At 38.0% G+C, this 11,441-nt stretch overlaps 1 pseudogene; it reads left to right on the forward strand.

Annotated features, from left to right (window-relative positions):
• Positions 1-295: 295 nt before the first annotated feature.
• LOC103127475 (putative olfactory receptor 2B8) lies at positions 296-1,249 on the forward strand (annotated as a pseudogene).
• Positions 1,250-11,441: the final 10,192 nt, after the last annotated feature.

Consider the following 11,441-nt stretch of genomic DNA (forward strand, 5'->3'; position numbering starts at 1 on the left):
CAGCCTGTTAGGGCACCAACATACATGATTGAAGTCCCATAGGTTCCAAGTTCAATCCCTTGAACTGCATTATGACACAGCTGAACAATGTTATTATTCTCTCTCTTTCATTTGCCTCATTAACAATTAATGTAAATAAGAAATAGATGTATATATACACATACAATGCATTTGAATACAATAATATAGTTGCATACAAGATCCCAGCATATAGCTATCATCATGAGAAATTACCATTCACTTTATTTGAAGGTACATTTCAGAAATTGATGAATTCTTTGTATTGACAGGAAACATGTACTAACAAATGATGGCACAGAAAAATGGCAGCTCTTTCACTGGATTCATCCTACTGGGTTTCTCTGACAGGCCTCAACTGGAGTTAGTCCTCTTTGCTCTTATTTTGATCTCCTACATCTTCATTTTACTGGGAAACACAGCTATCATTGTACTGTCTTACCTGGACCCAAACCTTCACACACCTATGTACTTTTTCCTCTCCAACCTAAGCTTCCTGGACCTGTGTTACACTACTAGCACAGTCCCTCAGCTTTTGGTTAATCTCAGTGGAGTTGACAAGTCTATCTCCTTTGGTGGTTGTGTGGCTCAGTTGTATAGCTCTCTTGGGTTGGGATGTACTGAGTGTGTATTGTTAGGAGTCATGGCATTTGACCGCTATGCAGCTGTTTGCAGGCCCCTGCAGTACACTGTGATCATGCACCCTCGTCTCTGTGCCTTCCTGGCTTCTGCTTCATGGATCCTTGGCTTCTCCAACTCCTTATTGCAGACTGTGCTGACCTTCCTTATATCACTCTGTGGGAGAAATAAATTAGACCACTTCTTTTGTGAGGTTCCTGCATTGATCAAGCTTGCCTGTGTTGATACCACAAGGATTGAGGCTGAGCTATTCTTTTTTGGTGTCATCATTCTTCTCATGCCTGTTACATTAATCACTTTATCCTATGGACAGATTGTTAGTGCCATCTTAAGAATAAAATCATCAGCTGGAAGGAGAAAAGCCTTTGGCACCTGTGGATCCCACCTCATAGTGGTCTCTCTGTTCTATGGCACAGCCATCTATGCTTATCTCCAGCCCAGCAACAACTACTCTCAGGATCAAGGCAAGTTTACCTCTCTCTTCTACACTGTCTTTATACCCATGATCAATCCCCTCATATACACACTGAGGAACAAGGATGTAAAGGGAGCAATGAAGAAGGTGTTTCTGAAAGGCTATAGCTCCAGATGATTGTGGAGGACAATAATTTTAATATCGGAGTCTTTAAGATGTCCTATCATGGAGGAAGATGTTGCACGGTTGTTGGTGGTGTGTATACATATCTATTATAGGGGAGTATGAAACTGTACATATGTAACACTACCTTATAAAACATTATTCCCTCAAGAAAGATATAAAATGTGTGTTTCTTCATTTATCATACAGAATTTTCTTAAAGGCTCTCAAGGGTTTTTCCTTACCCTGTTTCCTTATGAAAGTCAGAGTTAAAATTCTACCTTCATGAATTCAGTCTAACTTCCAGAAATGCTGGAAATCTGTTCCTGTAATATCTACATACACTTATTAGTTTTAAATACTCCATGAATTTTCTTTTCTCTTTTTAAAAAAATTTCTTTATTTTTCCTTTTTAAAATTTTATTAGTGACTTAACATTGATTTACCATACCATTCCCACCACCAAAGTAGTGAATCCCTAGTCCCTCCATTGCAAACTACTGTAGTTCTCTTAAGGTTACAGACATGGGTTATCTACCATCTCTACAACTATCTGTTTACATTTATATGTAATTGACTCTCCCCTTTTTTTCCAGGTTCAGTCTTCTCTTCTTCTCCAAGCTACATATAGCCCTACTACTAAGTCCAAATATCCCTCCCTTTTTCCTTCTCTTTCTATGGATTCTGATGGAGATGGAGTTTAGAGCCCTCTTCTCTTTTTCCTCCTATCACTTCTCCCTCACTGGGAGTATGGACCAAAATAGTTTTTGGGATGTGGAAGGTAGGAGCTCTGGGTTCTGAAATTGCTTCTCTGCTGGACATCTGCACTGGTAGACTGATCCACACTCTCCCCCTCCCATCTCCGTTTCTATCTTTCCCTAGTTGGGTAGAATTCTGGAGAGGTGAGGTTCCAGGACATATTGGTGAGGTCATCTGCCCAGAGAAGTTAGGACAGAATCATAATAGCACCTGCAGTTTGGTGTCTGGAAGGTGGCAGGATATAAACTGAGATAAAATTGTTAATGAACTGGAACCAAAAAGTAGGAACAAAGCAGACAAAATTAGGGATCTTAGGGTAGAAGGAAAGTAGGAAGTCCATTTTAGGCAAGATTTTAGGGGCCCATGACTATGGTAGTTTTGCTTGAGTTTGATAGCTAACATGATGTCGGATAAAAATAGCATCTGAAAAAATGGTGTAGGAGTAGAGAAAGGGGTTAGAAAGCTGGGTTAGGGCAGAGAGTAGCTCCCATTCTCAAAAAAAATTCTCTGAAAAAGTTAACTAATTACCTTCATCTACCTAATCCAGGATATTTTATATATATATATATATATATATATATATATATATATATATATATATATATATATATTTATATTTAGCACCAGAGTCTGTATAACTTCTAAGTCCCTATTGGTGTGAGCTTGCAGCTCCTGGTCACAGCTGGCAACATTTCAGGTTGCACTCATTTCAGGACTGTCAGGGTAGGCTACCTCAGTCTCCCTTCAGAGATCCAGATTCTCCAACTAGGACTCCAGATGATGAGGTGGTGTGATATTGACCAAAAAGGCCATTATTAAGTGAGCCAGTCTCTTGCCCTTATCCAACTCTCTTTCTTACAATCTTAGACTTTCTCCCAATTGTTTAAGCATTGAATGTCATTTGTTGAACCCAACCAGAATTATGTTTTTGGGATCTGTATTCTTTGAACCTTTCTGCTAGATTGCCAAGCTGCTTTGGTCTAAATCTAGTTGACTAGAGACATATATATATATATTTATTTATATATATTTATATATATAAATTTATATATATTTGATGTTTTACATTCAACAGTAAATACAATAGTTTGTACATGCATAACATTCCCCAGTTTCCCATTTAACAATACAACCCCCACAATGTCATTTATCATCCTTCATGGACCTGTATTCTTCCCACCCACCCACCCCAGAGTCTTTTACTTTGGTGCAATATGCCAATTACATTTCAGGTTCTACTTGTGTTTTCTTTTCTGATCTTGTTTTTTGACTCTGCCTGAGAGTGAGATAATCCCATATTCATCCTTCTGTTTCTGACTTATTTCACATAACATGATTTTTTCAAGGTCCATCCAAGATCAGCTGAAAACGGTGAAGTCACCATTTTTTACAGCTGAGTAGTATTCCATTGTGTATATAGACCACAACTTGCTCAGCCACTCATCTGTTGTTGGACACCTGGGTTGCTTCCAGGTTTTGGTATTACAAATTGTGCTGCCAGGAACATATGTGTACACAGATCTTTTTGGATGGATGTGTTGGGTTCCTTAGGATATATCCCCAGGAGAGGAATTGCAGTATCACAGGGTAGGTCCATTTCTAGCCTTCTGAGAGATCTCCAGATTATTCTCCACAGAAGTTGGACCAATTGACATTCCCACCAGCAGTGTAGAAGGTTTCCTTTGACCCCACACCCTCTTCAGCATTTGCTGCTGTTACCTTTTGTGATGTATGACATTCTTACAGGAGTGAAGTGATATCTCATTGTTGTCTTTATTTGCATTTCTCTGACAATCAGAGACTTGGAGTATTTTTTAATGTGTTTCTCGGCCTTTTGGATCTCTTTTGTGGTGAATATTCTGTCCAAGTACTCCCCGCATTTTTGGATGGGGTTATTTGTTGTCTTGTTGTTGAATCTGGCAAGCTCTTTATATATGTTGGCTATTAAACTCTTATCTGACGTATGGCATGTAAGATCTTCTCCCATTCTGTGAGGGGTCTCTTGGTTTGGGTAGTGGTTTCTTTAGCTGTACAGAAGCTTTTTAATTTGATGTAGTCCCATAGGTTTATACTTGCCTTAGTCTTCTTTGTAATTGGATTCGTTTCATTGAAGATGTCTTTAAAATTTATGCAGAAAAGAGTTCTGCCAATATTTTCCTCTAAGTATCTGATAGTTTGTGGTCTAACATCCAAGTCCTTGATCCACTTGGAATTTACTTTTGTATTTGGTGAAATACAGTGATTCAGTTTCATTCTTCTGCAGGTTTCAACCCAATGTTTCCAACACCATTTGTTGAAGAGACTCTGCTCACCCCATTTAATAATATGGGCACCTTTGTCAAAGATTAGATGTCCATAGGTCTGGGGCCTCATTTCTGGGCTCTCAATTCTATTCCACTGGTCAGTGTGTCTATTCATGTTCTAGTACCAAGCAGTTTTGATGACAGTGGCCCTATAATACAGTTTAAAATCTGGGAGTGTGATGCCTCCGGTTCTGTTCTTTTTTCTCAAGATTGTTTTGGCAATTCTAGGTCTTTTCTGGTTCCAGATAAACATTTGTAGCATTTGTTCTATTCTCCTAAAAAATGTGGTTGGTATCTAGATAGGGATAGCATTAAATTTGTAGATGGCTCTGGGTAATATATTCATTTTGATGATGTTATTTTTTCCAACCCATGAACATGGAATATCTTTCCACTTCTTTGTGTCTGTTTCAATTTCTTTGAGTAGTTACTCAAAATTTTCAGTATACAAGTCTTTCACTTCTTTGGTTAGATTTCCTCCTAGATATTTTATTATTTTTGTTGTTATAGTAAAAGGAATTGATTTATGGATTTCGATTTCTTCTAACTTAGTGTTTGCATAGAGGAATGCCACTGACTTTTGAATGTTAATTTTATAGCCTGATACCTTACTGTATTTCCTGATGATTTCCAAAAGCTTCTTTCTGGATTCCTTAGGTTTTTCTGTGTATACTATCATATCATCTGCAAATAAGGAGAGTTTGACTTCTTCTCTTCCAATCTATATCCCTTTAATTCCTTGCTCCTGCCTGATTGCTATGGCAAGAACTTCCAACACTATGTTGAATACTAGTGGTGATAGTGGGTAGCCCTGTCTAGTACCTGAGCTGAGTGGAAATGCTTCCAGTTTTTCACCATTGAGTATGATGTTGGCTGTAGGTTTGCTATAGATAGACTGCACTATCTTCAGGAATTTTCCATCTATTCCCATTTTTTGTAGTGTTTTGATCATAAAGGGATGTTGTATTTTGTCAAAGGCTTTCTCTGCATCTGTTGATATGACCATGTGGTTTTTGGTCTTGGTTTTATTGATGTGGTGGATCACATTGATTGATTTACATATATTAAACCAACCTTGCATGCCTGGGATAAACCCCACTTGGTCATGATGAACAATCTTTTTGATATACTGCTGTATCCGGTTGGCTGGAATTTTGTTCAATATTTTCACATCTATGTTCATCAGAGATATTGGTCTGTAGTTTTCTTTTTTGGTTGTGTCCCTGTCTGTCTGCTTTTGGTATCAGAGTGATGTTGGCTTCATAGAAGCTGGCAGGGAGTACTCCAGTGTCTTCATTCTTCTGGAAGACTTTTAAAAGTAGAGGTATTAGTTCTTCTTTGAAGATTTTGTAGAATTCATTTGTAAAACCATCTGGTCCAGGACTTTTATTTTTGGGAAGACTTTTGATAACTGTTTCAATTTCATTAGCTGTGATGGGCCTGTTGATGTTATCCACTTCCTCTTTACTTAGTTTTGGAAGTTGGTAGGTATCTAGGAAATCGTCTATTTCTTCCAGGTTCTCTAGCTTGGTGGCATATAGTTGTTCATAAAAGCCTTGCATGATATGTTGAATTTCTGCGGTGTCTATTGTGATATCTCCTCTTTCATTTAGTATCTGATTTATTTGGGTCTTCTCCCTTTTTTGTTTTGTGAGTCTGGCTACAGGTTTGTTGATTTTGTTTACTCTTTCGAAGAACCAACATTTACTTTCATTGATCTTTTGTATGGGTTTCTTATTCTCAATGTTATTTATTTCTGCCGTAACTTTAGTGATTTCTGTCCTTCTAGTTGCTTTAGGGTTCCTTTGTTCTTCTTCTTCTAGGTCTTTAAGATGTGCAATCAGGCTGTTTATTTGTGCTTTTTCTTGTTTCCTAATGTGTGCTTGTATAGCTATGAACTTCCCTCTTAGTACTGCCTTAGCTGTGTCCCAAATATTTTGATAGCTTGTGTCTTCATTTTCATTGAATTCTCAAAACATTTTGATTTCTTCCTTTCTTTCCTCTTTGACCCAGACGTTGTTAAGAAGTGTACTGTTGAGCTTCCACATTTTGGGACTGTTACTAATCTTTTGTTGATTGTTAAGTGTTAGTTTAATTCCACTGTGGTCTGAGAAGATGCTTGGGATGATTTTAATGCTCTTGAATTGGCTGATGCTGCCTTTGTGGCCTAATATATGGTCTATCCGTGAGAATGACCATGTGGATTTGAGTAAAATGTGTATTCCAGTTTCTTGGGATGAATGACTCTGAAAATGTCCAATAGTTCTAGTTTATCTATCTCTTCATTTAGCTCCCTTATGTCTTTATTGATTTTCTGCCTGGATGATCTGTCAAGTTGAGAGAGTGGGGTGTTGAAGTCCCCTACTATGATTGTGTTGCTGTTAATATATTGCTGTAGCTCTTTCAGTAGACATTTGATGTATTTAGATGGCTTCTCATTGGGTGCATAGATGTTAATAATTGTTAAGTCCTCTTGATTGATCCTCTGAGCATTAAGTAGTGTCCATTCCTATCTTTTTTAATCTTACCTATTTTAAAATCTATCGTGTCAGATATGAGAATAGCTGTTCCTGCCCTTTATTGTGGGCCATTGGCTTGTATGATAGTTTTCCATCCTTTCACTTTAAGTCTGTGTTTGTCTTGTTGAGTTAGGTGGGTTTCCTGTAGATAGCATATTGTTGGGTTGTGTTTTCTGATCCATCTTCCTACTCTGTGTCTTTTAATAGGTGAATTCAGGCCATTGACATTTATTGATATCAAAGATTGAAGATATTTTAACGCCATTCTTGTAGAGATTTAGAGTGTTCTGATATATTTCCTATTTATGATGGTCTGACTGTTTATAGAAGACCTTTCAGAACTTCTTTCAGTGCAGGCTTGGTGATAGTTGATTCCTTCAACTGTTGCTTGTCTGAGAAGGTTTTGATGCCTCCATCTAGTCTGAATGACAGTTTAACAGTATATAGTATTCTTGGTTGTAAGCCTTTCTCATTGAGCACTTGATACATATCTTGCCATTCTCTTCTGGCCTGTAGTGTTTGTATGGAGAAGTCAGCTGCTAATCTTATGGATTTTCCTTTGTAGGTGACTCTATTTTTCTCTTGCAGCCTTCAGGATCCTTTCTTTATCCTTATTCCTTTCCATTCTAAGTATGATCTGTCTTGGTGTCTTTAAGTCTGGGTTAATTCTGTTTGGGACCCTCTGGGCTTCTTGAATCTTTATGTCTTTGATGTTGTCTAGACTAGAGAAGTTTTCAGCTATTATGGCCTGGAGAATGCTTTCTTCCTCTCCTTCTCTTTCTTCCTCTGGTATGCCAATAATGCATATATTGTTTCTTTTGAAGTCATCCCATAGGACTCTTCTGTGTTTTTCAGCATCTATTAATCTCTTTTTTGAGATCTTTTCCTTCTTTTTTAGTTGTCTCTAATTCATCCTCGATCTTGCTAATTCTGTCTTCAGCCTCATTGATTCTATTCTCTCTGCCCTCTACTGTTTTCTGGAGTTCATCTATTTTGTTACCCTGTTCTCATACTGTTTTAGCTTGTTCAGCTAGTTGCGTTCTTAGCTCAGTGATTTCAGCTCTCTTATAACCGTGAGATAATTAGTATTTTCTTCCATAGTCTCATTTGTTGTTCCTGCATTTCTGATTACAATTTCTTCAAATTATTTATTCACTCCTGTTATTATTTCCTTAGCTAATGTTTGGATGTTGAACTCGTTATTTTGTGCTTCACCCTCTGGAGCACTTTTAGCTGGACTCTTTTCCTGGTTCGATTCTCCAATATTTCTTCTTGTTGTTTTAACCATTTTATGTATTATGTTATGAGTTCCCTTTATCAGTACTTTTCAAGTTACTGATCACTATTGCCTGGATTGACTTGTGTCTAAGTAAGTTAATTAAAGGGTTCACAGTGGTTGAAGTTAACAGTTGTTTCAATAGTATTTTAATCCCTGAGTTGGAGCTCAGTGGTTTAAAAGCCTCTTTTTTTTTCTTCCCTGTAGGCTATGGGAGCCTGAGGGCTTTTAAAGTATCAATAGGCTTCTTAGCTTAATTTCTGACTCCTGACCAAGAGATAAGGCAGGGTGTGGCAGAGATAATCCAGTGGTTATGCAAAGAGACTTTCACAGCCCCTAAGCTATGCCACCGAGGTATAGGTTTTCTCCTGAGTTTCCTGGTTAGATCTCTGTTCTCTGGTGTCCCTCCCTGTTGCTTTTCCAGATTCTGAGGGCAGTAGCAATGGAGACTCAGAGTTGCACTTGGTGAGTCTCTGGGGAGTCCTCTCCTCCCTTCAGCTGTCCCCTTGTTGGTGGAACAGACGAGGTGGTGTCTCAACTGATAAACTGCTGGACTGTTAGCAGTCACTTAATCTCTCCTTATGCTCCTCTCTCCTCTGTCACCAGCCACACGTGTTTGTACTCACCGGTGATTTAGTGGGTTCCTGTGGTCATTCTAGTCCTGTCTTGTTTTGATCCTGAGTGGTCTCCTTTGGTATTCCTAGTTGATCCAGGAGAGGAGAGGAGAGAAAGAGATCTGCTGCTGTTCGTAGCTCCGCCTCTGGAAGTCCCAACTAGAGACTTTTTAATGAATTTGTTAGGCACTTCAACCAGCATTCTAGGCTTATAAGGTCTAAGTCTAATCACTGAGGACTATTGTGCACTTTTATATTGAGTTATATAATTTCCCCTTTCATATAGATCTGTGTACACCTGTACTAAATATCCTAAAACATAGCCTATATCTAGTATCTGTAACTTTGTTAGATGACATGCCATCTTGTGTGGATTCAGGTAGTCCCATGTGTTAGGAAAGATCTCACCAGGCTTGTGGAGTTGTGAGGTTGACATCTCAGGCTCAGTATCTCTGGAAGAATTCAGTAGCAGCATAATGTGGAATGGCAGAGCTAGTAGTAATTTTGTTGAAGTCAACAGAGGTGGTATGGCAGTAAGAAATCACAGAGAAGAATTATTAAGAAGTATGGGCATAGCCCTAGGAGTTCCAGGACAAGGAGAAGTGAGGGTCTTAACGAGAATGCCAGGGGTTTCTTGTAGTCTTAGAAAAAGCTTAGAATGGCAATTATTATTATTATAACCAAGTTAGTTGGGGGTTTGTTTTCTATGATAATTCATTGGTTAGCATATATAGTATTGACTTGATCTCACTATGCTTTGTAACTTTCTTTTTATACTTTTTATTTACAAAATGGAAATATTGACAAGACCTTTGTATTGTACCTTTTTAGTGGTATCTGAACATCTTCATATTTTAGATACTGACAGGGCCAAATGGATTTGATCTGTCTGGCCTAAAGTTGTAGTTGACATAGATGCTTAAGAAACTACCCATGCAGATATATTTTTAGAGTTCCTTGAACAATTAAGCCCATTTTCAGAGTTTGATCATCTTACAGATCTAAGATATTAAATACTTAGTCTAAAGCAAAATATTTGTACCTAGGGCTATGGTCTAGGCAGTTATAGAACTTGAAGTATTAAATCTATTTTATTAAATCTAAGTATTAAATCTATTTTCCTCATGACATATTATATTAATAGTGTTTTATGAGAATATAAATCAATAGGATTATAATTTCATATCTTTCCTGTCATTGAAGTTCTATGCCTATCTCCCACTCCCCTATATAACCACTATAGTTCTCTACAATATAAATATTGGTTGGATTTTTGCTTGTTTCAAGTATGTGTGCTCAGTTTGTCTACAGGTGTCCATCTTTCTCTCTCCCCTCTCTGTCTTCCCCTTTCTCTCCATTTCTCTCTGTCCTATCCAACAACAAAGACATCAATAATAACTACAACAATAAAAACAGCATGGACAACAAAAGGGAATGAATAAATAAATATTAAAAAATAAAAGAAGAAACTACAGAATATAAATGAGACTTGTTTAGAAACACACAGGGACCAGCAGTGCTGCTCAGCTTGGCAGAGAAGTTGTATAAATATTGTTGACTATAAACCTCACTGATCTGATCGGGGGCCCATATTTAGCATAGGACCCTATGTAACTACATCCCTGTAGGTCTGAACTCACACTCTGTGGTCATGAGTAGGAGCATTCCGAGTTCCACCAATTTCAGGACCCATCTTCTTCAGATGGTAGATACAGTATGTTATCCAGTCCCCCTTCAGAGGATGGAACATTCTCTACCATTGTTCTACACTGAGGACAAAGTCCTATGGGGGCCCACAAAGGGGTCCGTTATGTTGTTCCTGATGGAGCTGACCAGTAATAATGGAGTTGAATTGAGCCAAGAGCTTTGGATCCTTAGGGTGTGAGTCTCTTTGCATAACCACAGTGGTATCTACCCCCCATCCTGCTTTATCTCTTGGTCGTGAGTGAGGGATTAAGCTAAGAAGCCTACTTATAGTTTAAAAGCCCATAGGCTCCCATAGCCTACAGGCAATAAAAAGAACAAAAGAGGCTTTTAACAGCCTCTGTGCTCCAACTCAGGGATTGAAATAATATTGAAACAACTGTCAATTTCCAGAACTGTGAACTCTTTAAGTACCTTACTTAGACACAAGTCAACCCAGGCAAGAGTGGTCAGTAATTTGAAAAGTACTGAGAGAGGGACCTCATAACATACTATGTAGAATGGTCAAACCAATAAGAAGAAACATTGGAGAAATGAACCAGGACAAGTGTTCAGCTAAAAACCCCCCTAAGATTGAAGCACAAAATAATGAGTTCAACATCCAAACAATAATTAAGGAAATAGTCACAAGAGTGAGTAAAGAGTCTGAAAGAATTGTTATCAGAAGTGCAGAAACAATCAATGAGACGCTGGAAGAAAACAATAATTATCTCAAGGTTATTAGGAAGCTGGAAGCTGAAATAGCTGAACTAAGAACACAACAAGCTGAACAAGCTAAAACAGTATCAGAACAGAGTCACAAAATAGATGAACTCCAGAAAGCAGTAGAGGCAGAGAGAATAGAATAAATGAGACTGAAGACAGAATAAGCAAGATCGAGGACAAATTAGAGACAACTAAAAAAGAAGCAAGAGATCTCAAAAACAGATTAAGAGAGATACTGAAAACAACAACAGGGACCTATGGGATGATTTCAAAAGAAATAATATAGGCATTATTGGCTTACCAGAGGAAGAAAGAGAGGGTGGGAAG

The sequence above is a fragment of the Erinaceus europaeus genome, chromosome 4 (genome assembly GCF_950295315.1).
Source record: "Erinaceus europaeus chromosome 4, mEriEur2.1, whole genome shotgun sequence".
Classification (NCBI taxonomy): Eukaryota; Metazoa; Chordata; class Mammalia; order Eulipotyphla; family Erinaceidae; genus Erinaceus; species Erinaceus europaeus.